General features: G+C 47.1%; 4 non-coding genes across 4 annotated transcripts; all 4 read right to left on the reverse strand.

Moving 5' to 3' along the window:
- Positions 1-7,562: 7,562 nt before the first annotated feature.
- TRNAK-CUU (transfer RNA lysine (anticodon CUU)) lies at positions 7,563-7,635 on the reverse strand. Its single transcript has one exon. It is a non-coding gene; the product is annotated as a tRNA-Lys (tRNA).
- Positions 7,636-7,706: 71 nt separating this feature from the next.
- TRNAK-CUU (transfer RNA lysine (anticodon CUU)) lies at positions 7,707-7,779 on the reverse strand. The gene has a single exon. It is a non-coding gene; the product is annotated as a tRNA-Lys (tRNA).
- Positions 7,780-7,814: 35 nt separating this feature from the next.
- TRNAK-CUU (transfer RNA lysine (anticodon CUU)) lies at positions 7,815-7,887 on the reverse strand. Its single transcript has one exon. It is a non-coding gene; the product is annotated as a tRNA-Lys (tRNA).
- Positions 7,888-7,960: 73 nt separating this feature from the next.
- TRNAK-CUU (transfer RNA lysine (anticodon CUU)) lies at positions 7,961-8,033 on the reverse strand. The gene has a single exon. It is a non-coding gene; the product is annotated as a tRNA-Lys (tRNA).
- Between the last annotated feature and the right edge of the window lie 9,296 nt (positions 8,034-17,329).

Raw genomic sequence — 17,329 nt, forward strand, 5'->3', positions numbered from 1 at the left:
TCGAACTCATGTAGCTCAACTAAAGTATGGCCGAGCTCTCAAAGGTGATGTCTCTTCAAAAACGCGATTCTTACTGAGACTTCAATAGCACTGTTTTTGTTTCTTGTTTAAATAAGTCCCATTTTTGCAAAACTCAGAGATCACCGCGTGACCACGTCTCCTTCAAGCAATTAGATACAGCACGTTTGAAGATTTCATCTGAGAGCAGGCAGCTATTATGCTTCCACAGCTCCCATCGAGGATGGAGTATGCGCCGACTGTACATCCCTATCTAAAGATACACCATGCAGTGATCACTGAAGAATATGGGCCGCACCCAGTAACCAAAAACGCTGGATAACATGTCTGCTGAAACGTAAATCCTGTCGAGCCTAGCACTAGAGGAACACTGAAAATGAGTGAAATGGATGTTATGTCCTTATCTTGGCCGACATAAACTAGGTTGTATTCGAATGCCAAATCAGTGAATAAAGCAGGACTAGGTTCATATCGCTTACTTAACACTGCTCGGTCTTCATCCCAACAAACACAATTGAAATCACCCAAGAGCACAATTTTACGATCCGTGGACAAATGGTCTACTAATGACAGGAAAAGTAGCCTTCTATCACCCTTCTTTACAGGGGCATAAACACAAACAATTCGCCACTGTACACCTGAAATTGCGAGGTCACAGCAGATAAGTCGCCCGTCATCATCTGTGCTATACGACACGGCAGTAATCCCCAGTATGTTGGCCAGGAATAGCATGCACCCACCTGATAAGCCTCTCGAGTGACTAACGATAACATTGAATTCTGGCAAAAAAGGCTCGACTGCAGCTTCAGTCTTCTCATAAGAGGACAGCTTGGTTTCTTGGATGGCTGCCGCACTCACACCCCATTTGTTTAAAAGATGCCGTAACTGCTGTTGCCTTCGACGATTACGCAAACCCCTAATGTTAAGGGTAGCGACCTGACATGCTGTGACGCCCGCCATTTTTGGTGCTTGTCTTATTGAAGGCCATCCCCTGTACTGGGGTGGCCGGCCTGCAAATCGGCGGCCTGTGAGGCAGACATCGCCCTGCGTTTTGAGGTGACCCTTCCCAATGCCACCACACTAGGTGCCTTCTGCACATCGCCATCGACACACACCTCATCATCTGCAGGACGCTTCAAAGGTGCGTTGTTGTCCATTGCCTCTTCTGAGACAGCCAAGGCTTCGGCCCATGAAGCCGAGTGGGCCACGCCACTCGCAACCACGCTGACAGCCGACGGGGCACCGAACACACTAGAAGCTGACACTTCAGGCGACACACTGCTGCCCTCCGGCGACGAAGGGGCATCGCCGGCACAGAAGGCATGTGGCACATTCACTGGATGAATCGCCTCCACTGACTACAGCAGGAGCGTTCGGCTCTCTTGATCGCTGAGTGACAGGCGGCTCCTGAGCAGGAAGCACAGTACTCAAAGTATCAGACCTTGGCAGACCCGGGGCCGGTGGCTTTGGGTCTGGAGACGGGGATTCCCGTTTGTCCGTACTTGCAGGCGGACCCTTGCCGTTTTTCGGCGCAGGAGCCTTTGATCCATCTTCTGCTTGGAGCTCATGACTCAATTCACCCGACGCTGTCACAACATCCGACACATCCATAATGTGCTCTGACACCACTTCATCCTCATGTGCCCAGTTGCCTTGGCGTAACCTGTCAGCATAACTCATAACACAATTGTCTACTGCGTGCCCAAAGCGTCGGCACTGGGAGCATCGAGGCGTACGACACTGACGCCGTACATGGCCCACACGGTTACAACGAAGACACAGCGGAGGTTTGCCTGGGATCACAACTAAAGCTTGTACCCCGGAAACGTTGAGCGTGTGAGGTATTGTACTTGCTGACACCACGTCCTTGAGCGTGAGCGAGATTTCACGGTTCGCTGTTTCCAGGTGCTCCGTTCCGGGGCACAGCCACTTCTAACGCTCGATAGTTTGTACAGTTCCAAAAGGCTCCAAAGCTTCCACAATCCTCCAGTGCTCCATATAGCGCGGAAGCCAAAGAAGCTTAAGCTTCACGTTTTTGGTGTCTGTGTCGAACACGATACATTTTAGACCTTTGACGTGGAGCTCAGCTTTATCAATAAGCTTCTGTTTTGAGGAACTGCTCTCGCAGGTAGCCATCCAAACGTGGCTCATTTGGTACTGGCCAATACAAAGAATCTCACGAAGGTCCACAAGCTGCGCAAGCGCGTCTCAGACGTCGGAAGCAGGTATGGGCGACGCTTGAGGTCAGCCAGCAGAAAGACGGTGTTGAGGACAACATTACCGGTAGGTAGTCGAGGGAAGACAACTTTGTACGGGTCCGTGGCATCTTCAGATGACGAGAGACCTCGGCCAACGGCAGATGTGCTGTTTCCAACTAGAAGCATTTCGACACACAGCCGTTCAGAACGGCTTCCTCTAGCCGGGGGGGGGGGGGGGGGGGGGCCGCTAGCTTGGCGACACGCACTGCGGGAATAAAAATACAGTGTATACGCTCAGTTCCTTGCACGGAATAAGACAATAAGACCAGCGCGCCTAACGTGGGGCTTGAACACACGACTCTGATATTAAGAGTCTCATGCTCTACCGACTGAGCTAGCTTTTTTTTTATTGCCGGGTTTCGACAGATTACAACAAAAAGCATACACGCGTGTAGACACCCAAACTACAAAAAGGTAGCCTACAGCCCCCAGAGGGCCAGGCCTTGTCAGTTTAAAATTCCCTGAGTTCCGTCAACGGTTCGAGCTTTGAAAGCCACTCAGGGGAGATGCTTGTGTTTTCAGCACCTCGATGAACTTGCGCATTGTCTCACGGAAATACAATCGCGCAGGCCGCGCATCCGGGTCACAATGAAAGCCTGCCATTCGGGAGCGCCATATGCTATGGAGGCCCGGGAGCATTACTAAATCCAACGGCATGCCATCTTCTTTTGCTGTAGGCAGGAATCGGATTCCATACGGATCCAATGGTAATTATTTTTTGATGGTCCTTTGAAGGACGTCCCAAAAATATACCCCTTCCCAACAGTGCAAGAAAACGTGGTCGATTGTTTCTGGTTGTTTACATATAAGGCAGCGGGAACCCCAAGGTAGGTAAAACCCCTTTTTTTCTTGGAAAGATTTTACAGACAGAGTCCCGGTGTGAAGCTTGAAGAAAAATTTTTTTGTTCCCGGTGGTACCTGCATTTTTTTCACCCGTTTCAGGACATCTCTGCCTGTGCCTCCGGAGCATATTGCCCTGTACATTGGCTCCGGCAATAACACGTCACATACATCCTCGTACAATGTCTTCCGCTGAACGCCACTTAAATAATTTTTTGAAAATCTCGCCGTCAAAAACCTGACGCTAAACACAACCTCTTTAAGAAAACCAAAAATACCTCCAGTCATAGTCTCCGTTCCAACAATGAAATCTGGCGCAGCACGCCCGAGCCTGACTTGGCATACGGTACGTAGAAAGGGATCTTTAACGTCACGAAGAAACAAAAGTCTGTTTACTATCTGCCGTATGAACAAGTGCCCCAGACCAAATCCCCCTACCTTGACGCTCCTAACAAATTTGTCCGGCTGCACCTCTCCCATTTTGAGGCCCATATAAAGACAGCGAAAGTACGGTGCAGCTTTTGCACATTTACCTGTAAGCAGTGGAGTACTTGCATCACGTACCAGAGCTTGCTTATCAAAAACAAATTGCACACAGTTGCTCTTGCAAATACGGACAAATTAGCACTTTTCCATTTTTCGGCTTTCTCACGCGTTTCTTCAACCTGTGTTTTCCAAAAAGGCTCAGTGTCCCTGTAAAATTCGAGCGGAACACTTAGGTATTTCACTGGTGTTGTCACCCAAGAAACGCTGGCGAAAACAGCTGGAGTTGACGGCCATTCTCCGTGCCAGAATCCCAGGCACTTGCCCCAATTTATCAAACTTCCGGTGACCTCACTGAAATCCTTTACTGGTTCGATTGTCCTGCTTATGATATCTTGTTTAACGCAGAAAACAGCAACGTCATCTGGGTATGCTAAGAGCTTCACTTCTGATGCCTGTACACGAAAACAATGAATAGCCTCATTTCCTATAATGTTTAGGCAGAGGGTTTCTATATAAATACAAAACAGCAGGGGACTGAGGGGACAGCCCTGGCGTACCGATCTCTGCACACTAATGGGGGCCCCCAAGGTCTTGTTTACTATTAACCTCGTAGTGCAGTTACGGTAAATCATGGCCACACCCTCTCTGATAACAGAACCAACGTTAATGTAATGTAGAATACAAAGCAGCAATTCGTGCGCCACACAGTCAAACGCCTTCTCAAGGTCAATCTGAAGAACTGCGACCCGAGCATATATTGCGTCACAACACTCAAGCACGCACCTAGCCTTGTAAGTATTATCAACAATGGAACGCCCCTTGATCCCACACGTTTGGTGAGATTCGACTATTTTATGCATTACGGTCTGTAGCCTGCCTGCAAGAACCTTCATATAAATTTTGTAGTCGACATTTGTGAGGGCTATGGGCCTGTACGATGTCACCTGTCTGAGTTTTTCTGTTTGATCGGTTTTTGGTATGAGCACAGTATGCGAGGATGCATATGATGTAGGCAGAGCATGCAACACATACGCTTCATTAAGTACCACTGAGAGGAGCGGTGCTAGTCTCTTCTTGAAAGCTTTATAAAAAGCCGCGCTCAGGCCGTCAGGCCCCGGCGACTTTCCTGAGTTTAATTTATCAATAGCCTGTTCCACTTCTTGTTCGCTAATTGGCAGCTCTAATCTTATTCTGTCTGCGTCATCAATACGTGAATGGCCCCTAAAAATATCTCCTTAAATCTTCCCATGTCAACATGCCTCGAAGCGAAAAGCGCTTGATAGTAATAAAAAAAAGCCTTTGATATGCTGTCATCGTCAGATGCAGTGGCACCGCCCCATTGAAATTCCGCGACATGGTTTCGCCGAGCGAGCGCCCTTTCCATTCCTAACGCCCGTTTCGTGGGTGTTTCGCTCGCGGCGAATTGCTCAGCTCTCGCGCGCAGAAGTGCGCCGCGATGTCGCTCTTTTTCTATCGTTTCTAGCTTTTGTTTGGTTTTTCGGACGTCTTCACTGAAAACACCCGGTGCCTTGCATTCCTGAGCAAATAACTTGTCCAGTAAGGACTTCAAACGTGCCTCGCTTAACCTTCCTTGAAAACGTATGCAGCTGGCCCTTTCTATTGCATACACTTGTATCCGCTGTTTGCAACATTCCGTTTTCTCCAGCTGCCCGATTGCCATTAACGGTTATTTTATTAATTTCCTGTGCTGCAAACCCGGTGAAAATTTCGTCTTTCAGAAGCTTATTGTTGAATTTCCAGAGGTCCCACTGGAAAGAGTTTTTACGTTTTACCGCGCCTATACTGCATTTCACCAAGCAGTGGTCCGGGAAAGTTGCAGGAACAACATCGTAGCTGTGACACTGGCGACAGGTCGACCGATACATATATTCTATCAATGCGGGGCATGGCTACTTCATTGGAAGTGCATGAACATCATGCCGCGCTTGTATACCACGCATTCAGTCACGTCCTCCAATGCAAACTTATCGATCAAGTGACGGAGAAGTTCGGTGCTTTAATCGCGGTGGGACCGCGTGCTGGTTTTGTCAGCCACGCTCAAGACAATTAAAATCTCCCAACAATATCAGGTGTTTTTCTGTGCGTAAGAAACGCTGAATGCTCTCAAAAAAAGCTACCCTATCCTCGCCCACGTTAGGTGCGTAAACGCAAATTAGTCGCCATTCAGAGCAGGCGAAAGCAAAATACACTACTACACAACGACCCGAAGGGCACGATGTGTACGCCTGCACCTCGAGGCTAGGCTGCTTTTTTATAAACACAATGCATCCGGCAGATGTGCCGACGGCATGGCTCACGACCGCATAGAATCTTGACGTAAAACGTTGCACGATGCTCTCGGTGTCTTGTTCCCCTTCCACTTTCGTTTCCTGAATAGCAAGCAGATCGATATTATGATCTGTTAAAATGCGGTGCACTTGGCTCTGCTTCCTCTTAGCGGCAAAACCTTTGACATTGAGCGTTGCAAAAGTCAAGGAGGTTGCAGAAGCCATATTTAAAAACGTGTGAAGACGCCGAGAGCACCGTGCTCACCTTTCACGTCTAGCACGAAGCTAGACGCCGTTGCCACCACCGGAGCCGTCAGGAGCGGATGCCTGGTTTTGCTGCGGAGGCAGAGGAGGCGCCTTCTCGGCGACCCGCTTGCCTGCCGCAAGGTTGGGCGTTGGCCTGAGTGTTGATCGCCTGGACTGGGCTGTTTTTGCTGGCGGCTCCTCAACGCCTCCAGCTGCGGGCTTGTCCCCTTCGTTGTCGGTCAGGCCGTGAGGTCGCTTGGCCGGGGCGGTGACGGTCGTCACACGGGCGCCGCTCTGGTCCATCTGTTCCTCGCTGGTCGGTGGCTGGTCGACATTTTTAGCCGGATGACTGGTCCCGTTGCTGGATGACCCTTCATTTGTCCCAGCAGGAATTACCGTCCCCGGTTCCTTCTCACCGCCGCTGGCAGTGTTTCCGTCGCCGTTCGGGTGCCCCGAAGACTCCGTCATCACCGCCGGTTTCGTCGTCACGTCGGTTCCCTTTGCCGCCTCTTCTGTCTCGGCGACGTCCATAATGTGCTCCGTCCTGTCGACTCCCATTGCCAGCCCGGTTGCCACTGCGTATGTGCGGACGCAGTCGCTGTCGGCGTTGCCGTAACGCCTGCATTTCGAACACCGGGGCACTTTACACTCTCGCCGAACGTGGCCCGTGCCATGACATCGCAAGCACTGCATCGGTCGCCCCGGCGCCACAACAAGGGCCAACTCCCCGGCGACACGTATCTGGTGAGGCAGAGCGTCGACCTTAAAACCAGGTTTCAGTTTTAGGAGCACAGTTCGTGTTGTAGATCCCTTGTCGTGGACGCCTTGGACGCGCCACCGTTCCCGGGTAACTTCGGTTACCTTCCCGAACGCAGCAAAAGCCATCCGGATGTCTTCGTCGGCCACGCCTTCCAGCATCCAGTGGAGCCGTAGCTTGACTTGTTGGTCTTCCGGATCGATGATAAGACATCGCCGTCCTTTCACTTTGAGTTCCTTGAAGGCGAGAAGCCTCTTGGCTCCTTCAGCGGTCTTGAAAGTCACAGCCCAAACGTGGTTGATTTAGTACGCCCCCTAAAGCCACCACGTCAGGGAGCGTACCAGCCTAGGCCAGCGCATCACGAAAATCCTCGACCCGAAAGGGCCTAACAAGAACATCATCGTGCAGAAAAAGTGTATTTAAAACCACACGTCCGGTAGGCAGCTGCGGCAAGATCACCTGATAATCCGTATCTTCGTTTCCCTCGATCCTGTTTCCGCGGCCAGCAAGGACCGCTGTCGCCGCTCCGCCGGAGCTCATGATCCTGCGTCCGTCACGCTCGGTGGCCGGAAGTAGAATGACCGACTGAGCTAGCCGGGCGGTGCACGATGCGGGAATAAAAATACAATGCATACGCCCAGTTGCTTGCACAAAGAAATAAAAACAGCGCGCCCAGCGTTGGGCTTGAACCCACGACCCTGAGACTAAGAGTCTCATGCTCTACCGACTGAGCTAGCCGGGCGGTGCGCGATGCGAGAATAAAAATACGATGTATAGGCCCTGTTGCTTGCACGGAAAAAAGAAAAAACAGCACGCCCAACGTGGGGCTTGAATCCATGACCCCGAGATTAAGAGGCTCATGCTCTACCGACTGAGCTAGCCGGGCGGTGCACGATGCGGGAATAAAAAGAAAAAACAGCAAGCCCAACGTAGGGCTTGAACCCACGACCCTGAGATTAAGAGTCTCGTGCTCTACCGACTGAGCTAGCCGGGCGACGAGGAGTGCCGGAAGAAGAGTCCCATTTATACGTCCACTTGCTTGCACGGCAGAAAAAAAAAAAGCAGCACGCCCAACGTGGGGCTCGAGCCCACGACCCTGAGATTAAGAGTCTCATACTCTACCGACTGAGCTAGCCGGGCGCAGACAAACATAATTGAGAACGTATGGGGGCAAATGAGAAGTCAACTGACCCGTCGTTCAATATCAGGTCAGTCTCGAGAGGATTTGTGGAGGGCAGCCAAAGAGGAATAGGATCGCTTCGTTTGCTTCCTGGTCTCGTTCCGGCGTTGTACGCCTCCATACCGGGACGGCTTCGAGATGCGGTCTCTGCCGGGCGGGATATTCACCAAGCATTAGGCAGGCTAGAGACTTGATATGTTGAGAAAGAATTTCTCGAATGTTAAGCCGAAAGATCGACGGCTAAAAAATGTGCGAAAATTACCGCGCAATAAAATAAATTTTTCAAATACCCATGCTGTGTCAACAATCAATCATCATTTCTCTGAAAACACATGCACCAAGAAATGTTTTTTGATAGGCTACAGATTTCTCGCCATTTCGTGCCATTTATTACGTAGAGTCGATGGATGCGAAGAACTACCATCTTGTTTCGTTCGGAAATGTTATCATCGCCAGTTACAAAACGTCTAAACTTATACTCAGCAATATTTAATCACAAGGAAGCAAGAGAAGCGCACCTTTTCTTACCATATTTAAGAAAAAATGATAACGAACAAAAGGGGAACGCAAAAATATATTGAGGTATTCTTTGCGAAAAGAAGTAGGTGCAAGCGCCTGGAAACTCAGTAACACTTTCTACCGAGCCATCAAAAATGCCAGATTTACATTTAAAACGCAGATATCCTATTCTCATTGTATGCGGCCGATGCACATCATAAAACCGTAATACTCGCTCCTGCTACACATACTTCTAAATTATTTCCTCTTCATATTCTTCAAACTTTATCTTGATGAAGATGATACCTGGCACCCGTAACACATAGCACCTAAGAGCCTTACTTGTCAATACACCAATAATAATTTTCATTATTTCCTGACATTACTTATATTTACACCAAATCTTAACAGTCCTAAAAAACGGCTTTCGCGTTATTCGCCCGTAGCCTACAAACCTCCGTAGTTTTGGGTTAATCTTACGCAGCCATTTTCGCATTTTAACTTGATAATCATCGTTACATTTTTCTTGAAACTGTAAGGGACCGTTATTTCACGAAGACTCTTTTTTTCTCGGCCCGCAGTGAATATATTACTCTCCATTGAAGTTTTGCATAAACTGCCGCCTTTTCATCTATTACAATAACCACTTCGATTTATGTAATACATACCCGGCTTTTCTCCACATGTGGCTTTTATTGCAACTCTCTTGATTTTCCTAATGCGGTGGCTCTTTGCATGTTACCACTCTGAGACAACGAACTACCCTGGTACATTATTTGAGTACGTGATGCATGCACGATGACACCTAAGCATTCAGCACGCGGGCACGGTGGCTTACACGGAAGCAAGCAGCGGACACGCACACAGCATATCAAGATATTGTCTTCAATTTTTTCAGCATTTCATCGACGTACTGCCCCGTGTCATCGTCAGAGGATAACCGAGGTGGGCGTGTCTGGCACCCACAGTGAGCGCCACCTGGACTATCGCTTACCTGCAGCCGTGCGAAACACGTATCTTCACATTCTGGCAGCAGCAGCGGACACGCACACAGCATATCAAGATATTGTCTTCAATTTTTTCAGGTTGGTGCTTGTTCGTATGCTTTATTGTAAACGGCATCGTCACCTTGCCGTCGCTGCTGCTGCCAGGTTTGTTGTGGTGTAATTTTTGTCGCCTCTAGGACTAACTTTGTCGGGTGCTTTCGCCGAGCTCCTCAGCGCGAAAATGGACAGTGCAAAGGATGCCCTACAAGATTTCAGGGCTCTCGGGGATAAGCCTCCAGGGAGCATTAAGGAAGTAGCGAAGATTCTTACCGAACTTCTAACTAAACTTGATGTATTTGCATCCGACATGAAAAGAAGCGTCGAAAAAATGGGCGGCTCAAGCACTGAAATTCGCGCTGAGCTCTCTGGCATTAAAGAGTCAATTGACTTCATGAATGAGGGGTTTGAAAACTTCAAGGCAGATGTGGAGGGTTTTCGTCGGGAGCTTGCGGAAGTCAAAAAACAAAATGAACATTATCAGAAAACAAATGAGCTTCTGCGAAATGAACTGCAAGAGACAAAAAAAGAGATGTTAGAGCTAAAACAGTTCACCAGGAACATAAATCTTGAAATCAAGGGACTTCCGCTTGCTCCGAATGAGGACCTTGTAAACTCTGTTCAGAAGGTGGCTTCTTGCCTGGGTGTCGCACTTGCCGAGTCTGACATTGATGTAGTGCATCGAGTGCGCTCTAAAGATAAGGATAAGCCAAACGTGGTGGTCAAGTTTGTCACAAGGTCTATCCGAGATAAAGTGCTCAATGCAGCTAAAAAGACCAAACTGAATACGAGACTGCTTGGTTTTGAAGAACAAGAACCCTTGTTTGTTAATGAGCACCTGTGCGTTGAAAACAAAGTACTACTATCTAAAGCAAAGAAAGCAGCTAAGGACCACAACTGGAAGTTTGTTTGGTTGTCACAAGGAAAAATTTTGATGCGTAGGGCAGACAACTCTACTGTTCTGCACATCACAAGTGAAGGTGACTTGGCCAACGTTGTGTGACTTTTCTTTTTTTCTGTCGTTCAGATCTTAGCATGACATTTTTCCTGTTTCTTTTGACATGGCTTTTACGTTTCAACAAGTTGACGATTTGATGCGTGATAAAAGCTTTTCAATTTTGCATTGTAACGTGCGCAGCATACGAAGTAACCTAAATAACTTGATTGTACACATGGCAAGGTATGAATCCTGTTTTGATGTAATAGCCGTGAGTGAAACGTGGCTTAAGCGTGATGAAGTAGTCTCTTTCCCGGGTTATAAATTTTTATCCCAGCCACGGGATACACGAGCAAGGGGAGGTGGGGTAGGGATGTTTGTCAGAGATAGTGTCTCCTACCAGCTAATGGGAGTGGTGTGTGTTAGTTTTGACTGCATTGAAACCCTGTTCATAAAACTTCAGGATGGTTTGATGGTTGGTGTGGTTTATCGGACACCAAACACATCGATAACGGAGTTCCTTGAGAAGTTTGAAATGATTCTAACAGAATGTTTTCATGGGCGTCGCTCTAATATTGTCATAATGGGCGATTTCAATTTAGATCTATCACATGGAGTACAGAACAGCTACACTTTCCTTCTCGAATCATTTGCCTTACGTAACCTTATTACAGAACCTACCCACGTAACAAGTACTTCAAGTACTCTAATAGATCACGCCCTCTGTAATATTGTCCCAGGTGTGCTGGCCGGTACCTGCGCTGAGGTGGTAGCCGACCATTCACCCATTTTTCTCGTAATAGAAAAAGACCTGCCTCCACAAGCGCAGTTGACGCAGTGTAAAATTCGTAGTAAGATAAACTATGCAGCACTGCGTGAAACATTAGAACAAGCCGACTTCACTACGGCATATGATGAAAACGTCAATACTGAGTGTAAGAACTTCTTAGACATCCTTAAAAATGCCATTGAACAGAGCTCTCTGCCAAACACTAATAAATACAGCCAGCCAACGTGTCCTTGGATGAATACTGAAATATTAGCCGTGTTAAAAGATAAGGACAAATGGTATTGTAAATGGAAGCAGTTGAGATCAAACGAATACTACCTAACCCAGTATAAGCGCTGCAGGAACTTGTCTGTATCTCTTATGAGAAAAAGAAAAAACGAATATTATTCATCACTGGTGAAACAGGCGCATGGAAATACAAAAAAAATTTGGGATATAGTGAACAACGCAATCGGCCTGCGATCCAGTACGGCAACACTCCCTGAGACAGTTGACGAAGACACAGTAGAATCATTCAATACCTATTTTACCTCTATTGGGCCTACGGTTGCCGCGCAAGTTCATGCTGACGCACCTACGGCGAAGATGCCGGAACGTGTTAACAACAGTTTTGCTTTGCCTGACATAGACATAGAAGAAGTAATCACTGCAGTCGGCAGCCTTTCAGCCGGCAAGGCGGCAGGACCTGATGCAATACCCGTTAGAGTGATCAAAAACAACATTGATATACTAGCGATCCATCTACTACACATATTTAACCATTCATTGGCAAACGGAATATATCCTGACGAGCTGAAGGTTGCAAGGGTTGTACCTATTTATAAAGGCGGTGAGCGATCTGATCCGCGAAACTACAGACCAATATCGGTATTAAATGCAATTAATACAGTTTTTGAAAAGGTTCTTTGTAAACGTATACAAAATTTTCTAAATAAATATAACATTATATGTCATAATCAGCATGGCTTCAGGCCCCAAAGGTCAACGTCATCCGCAGTTCTTGTTCTTTCACAACTTATAAATTCTGCACTGCATAATAACAAGCTGGCCATAGTAGTATATTTAGACATATCAAAAGCTTTCGATACGGTTGATCACACAATACTACAACAGAAATTGGAAACCTACGGTTTAAGAGGGAAAATTCGTGATCTAATTAAAAGCTATTTTACAGGACGGAAACAATATGTTGTCTGAACAATTTAGCCACACTACCGCAAAGCATTAATCTAGGTGTGCCTCAGGGCTCCGTGCTTGGGCCGCTATTCTTTTCCCTTTATATTAATGACCTTCCATCAACGCTGAAATATTCGAAAGCTGTAATATATGCTGATGACACTGCACTGCTTTTTACAGGGGAAAATTTAGTGGCACTTAAATGTATAATTAATGAAGAGCTTGGTGAAGTTTCGCAGTGGTTTAAAAGTAATCGGTTAACCCTTAATACTGAGAAAATAAAGTACACCGTGTTTCACTCGCGCAGGAAGAACATGAACTACGAACGTATATCTGTAACTATCGACAACACGACTCTGCTGAGGGTGCCTCAATACAAGTATCTTGGTGTCCTGTTCGCGTCTGATATGCACTGGAAAGAACAAATTAATAATGTTTGCTCCAAATTAGCCTATGGTTGTCATGTTTTACTAAAGGCCAGGGAATGCTTTGATCTTCCAATTCTACGCGTTCTGTATTTCGCCTTTGTGCACAGTCAATTATCTTATTGCCTGGAAGCGTGGGGTGGTACATATAAAACATACCTAGATCCTGTTTCTCGCCTTCAAAAACGAGCTATTCGTATGATAACTTATTCAAATAATACACACCCCAGCAGGCCACTCTTTCAGCAGCTTCGTATCTTACCCCTATCAATGGCATATAAACTGAAGATAGCTGAAATAGTAAACAATGTAATAAAATCTAACAACCCCCTGCCCCTTAGTTTATTTAGATTACCAATGAAACAAACAAGAGCTGCAACTAGCAATCTATTTAATTTACCACCTTGTTTCAATATGTACGGCCGGAGACTCCTAGAATACAGTGGAGACCATGTGTGGAATGAAATCCCGAATGAAGTTAAAGAAAAAAATAACTTTTCAGCATCTTTAAAACACTATTTAATTTCCATGGAAATGTAGGAATCAATTGTGTGTGTTAATCTTGAAGTTTTTTATTTTACACGGTCTGCGGTAGTATTGTGCTTGTGTTGTATTTGGACCCCTCACTAGCCGTAAAGGCTATGGGTCCAACCAACAGTTTGTGTACTGTTTCTGAGAATAAAGTGATACGAAGGAAAAAAAAAAGTCCGAAAGCATCTCAGGCTATGAGAGACGCCGTAGTGGAGGTCTCCGGAAATTTCGACCACGTGTGGTTTTTCAACGTGCGCGGACATCGCACAGTACTGGACCTCTAGAATTTCGCCTCCATCGAAATTCGACCGCCACGGTCGGGATTGAACCCGCGTCTTTTGCGTCAGCAGCCGAGCGCCATAACCACTAGGCCACTGCGGCGGGTTACATGCACGAGGTCTCTGTCATCGACGATGAGGCATATAAAAAACAGGATTTCCGTCTTGCATCAGAACCGCTCCCAAAGCCTTAGAACAGGCGTCAACTGAAAGCGTCATAGCCCCGTTGACGTTGTAGTATGCCAGCGTTGGTGCAATTCTCAGGGCTTGCTTGATTTCTATCAAGTGTCTTTCTTGCTCTGCTCATGCACCCACAGGTTCTCGGCGTCTTTGTTTATGAATTTTTTTAAGGGCACTGTCTTTTCTGCTAGGTTGGATATGAATTTCTGGAGATACTGAACCATACCCAGTCTCAGCAGTTCAGTTCTGTTGCCCGGTTCTGCAAGCTTGTCTATAGCAGTTACCTTTTCTTGGCCGATCATGAGTCCGTCTGCAGTTAAAACGAGCCGTAAAAACTTGACATCGTCTTGGTCGAAAACACATTTGTCTTTGTTGAGTTTTGCCCCTGCTTCATGCAGTGCGTCCATGACCCCTTTCAGGGTTGTTTTCAAGTTGGTCGCTGGTTTCTGCATATACAAGAATGTCATCTATTGAGTTGACTGTAGTGGGCATGCCTTCGAGGATTCCGGTGATAACTTGCTCGAACCCATCAGTTGATGTAGCAATTCCAAACCGCACTCTCTTGAAGCAAAACCTACCTCATGGTGTACTGAACGCAAGTTACTTCTTGGCACGCTCTGACACCTTGATTTGCCAGAATCCTTTCTCCAAGTCTAATAGAGTAAACCGCTTGGCTCCTTTGATGTGCGCAAAGATTTCTTCCAGTGCCTTTAGCCGATAATTTGTTCTTAGTCACTTCTACTGGATAGATGCCGATTTTTAGCTTTGCTCGCTGTTTGACCCCAATGATTTCACTGTTAAATGGTGTCGGCTCTGTGATTTTTTTCAATGATTTCCTTGTGTTTCATGCTTGTCAGCACTTTCTTGACTGCATCTGTCAGAGCTTAAGGGATCATTGTTGGAGGTGTGTTTATTAACCATGCGCTAGCTTCTTCTTTTATGTCCACATCGTATTAAAAATCTTTCATGCATACGATGCCTTGGCAGATATCTTCCTTTGGACTTCCCTTGACTGTACGAACTCTCTTCACCAGATTGAGTAACTCGCAGGGGTTCTGTCCTAGCACTGATGGGACATCAACATCGACAACTAAAATCTTCAGCTCAGCTGGTTGACCCCTTACTGCACAGGTTTTGCTGGCTTCATCCATCACTTGCATCTTGTGGTTGCTGTAAGTGAAATTCTTCTGGGTGTAGATGGATATATGTGAATTTGCATGATTTGTACTTTCTTCAGCGCTAGTAGATTGCACTGTGCGCCTGAGTCCAGCTTCATGTTGTCTGTTACGCCCCCGTTGAGCTGAATTTTTTTCCCAGATTGTCTTTATTTCTTTTTTGCTCCAACACGTACAGCTCTGTGTCTTCTTGGACATCATGAAATGCACGTGATGCTGCACTTCTTTTACGCCTGTTCGGCAAATTGCTGCAAAGTGTTTTATCGTTTGGCCCTTGTGGCGCCGCTTGCCGTAAGCTGGGCATTCTCTAGTCTTGTGGCATCCCGCCACAGAACTTGCAGGCACATCTTGGTCGGCCGACCTGCTTGGGTGTGGCGTTTTTGCGTCCGCGACAGTCCTCCTTGAGCTCGCATTTTTATTCTTGATTGTGTCGATTGTTTTGGTGTCCTTGCTCGCGATTTCTTTCAGTTGCATCGATGCTTGCTGACTTGCCTTGCATAAGTTGATGGCTTTTTGAAGATCTACGGCAGAATTACTCACCAGCTTCTCTCGCACATTGTCGTTGGTTATGCTGAAGATGATGCGATCTCTGAGCAGCTCGCCGGTCAGGTCTCCGAACTGGCATTTCTTTTTTCCTGCAGCCTCGCTGCCGTCAGAAACTCGGTGAAAGGGTCACTTTGCTTCCTCTGCTTGAACTTGTAGTGTTCGTAGGCGAGCTTTATTTATGGAGTGAAGTACACTTTGAACCTCTGCATGACAACTTCAAGGTTTTTCATATCCTGCTCGCTCAGCCAGAGAATTGTGAACGCTGCTAGAGCATCCGTTCCGATAATAGTTTAACTTTGACACTTGCACGTCCGGCTGCTTCTTGTGGAATAGTATCGCTGTGGAGTATCACCCGTAGCCTTGTAGCCAGTCTTCTTAGAAATTTGGTGACAGTGACGACTGGTCGAGTGGCTTCGGGCTCTTCAGACCATCGTCCGACGTTACTTCGAAATCCGCGCTGGCCTACTTCGCGTTTCTTACTTTCCCGGTTTCTTCTTCACCGATTTCGTCTTCTTTAGCTCCGCTTATCTGGTCTTACTCTTCTTCGTTGTTTATCTGGAACGACCACAATTCTGACACCATGCATACAACGATTATTTTATTTACTGTGACGGGAGTTACATCACTGCGTACACGGGCAAATTAATCCTGCCATCGTCTGCTTGGCTCCCTGTCAGGTTGGCCGTGGCTTGGCATTGGCCAGCTATGGCTGCCTGACATTAATAAGTTTGAAAAGATCACCACGCAAGCATGGAGGAAGGAAAACTGAGGAGACGCCCTCGCTATCCGAGTTGCACACCAAAACGTGTGTCGGAAGTCATGTGTTTTCGCAAAGACTACTAGGAGTCTTAGGCCAACGGCGCAGCCAAAAGTAACGCTGGACGTTGCGGCGTCATCTGCTACACTGACTGCTGCGCTTGCGCAAGCGCGCTGAGAAGACGGCCAAGTAGGAGATGAGCTGAGGGGAGTCGGATTCAAAAAATGCGACGTAACCGCCTCTCCTCTTTTCTTTCCTTCCTTCATGACGCACGCCTTATTTTCCGGATGCTGAAATTAACTTCAAGTTGTACAGCTAGTCGCATTCGTTGCGATGGTTGCAGTGATCGCGAGCGCAAGAGGGAGTTCCTGCGGCGTAGCCATCATCGATTTTGATCCCGGTTCGTGTGTACTGTGTTTCAGAACTGCCGTGAATGCGACGTGACCTTTTGGAAAGCTGTGTTTTTGCGTATGCGAAACTATCTCTGGTGCACGGCAGTTAAGCTGCTTTCTGTCACGACTTCATAAGCGTCGCCACAACTCTGCGGCTTGGTGCTCCATAAAGTGCATTTCGCGGTTATGGGTGGGCGGATTACGACAATGTACCGGCGGTACTGTGAAATCTTTGTGAAAACATCCGTGTGCATGGCAGCTATCAGTTCGGCAGCGTCATCTTTTTTATTTCCTGTCGGGTATGCCAAAAAGGAACACAGCAGACGTTTGCGCTTCTCAAAGCTAGCAACGCATATTAAGATGTGTGCTATCAATATGGACACTTTGGTTCCCGATCAAAAAAGTACATAGGCCGACGTTTCTGCAATGGCGAATCCTGATGAAAAAAATTTTCAGTAAACTGCTGTGATTAAATTTTATTTTTTTCTTAGCAGCATGGAGTGAAGTTGGATTTCAGACAAATGCTAG

Source organism: Amblyomma americanum, chromosome 2 (genome assembly GCF_052857255.1).
Source record: "Amblyomma americanum isolate KBUSLIRL-KWMA chromosome 2, ASM5285725v1, whole genome shotgun sequence".
Classification (NCBI taxonomy): Eukaryota; Metazoa; Arthropoda; class Arachnida; order Ixodida; family Ixodidae; genus Amblyomma; species Amblyomma americanum.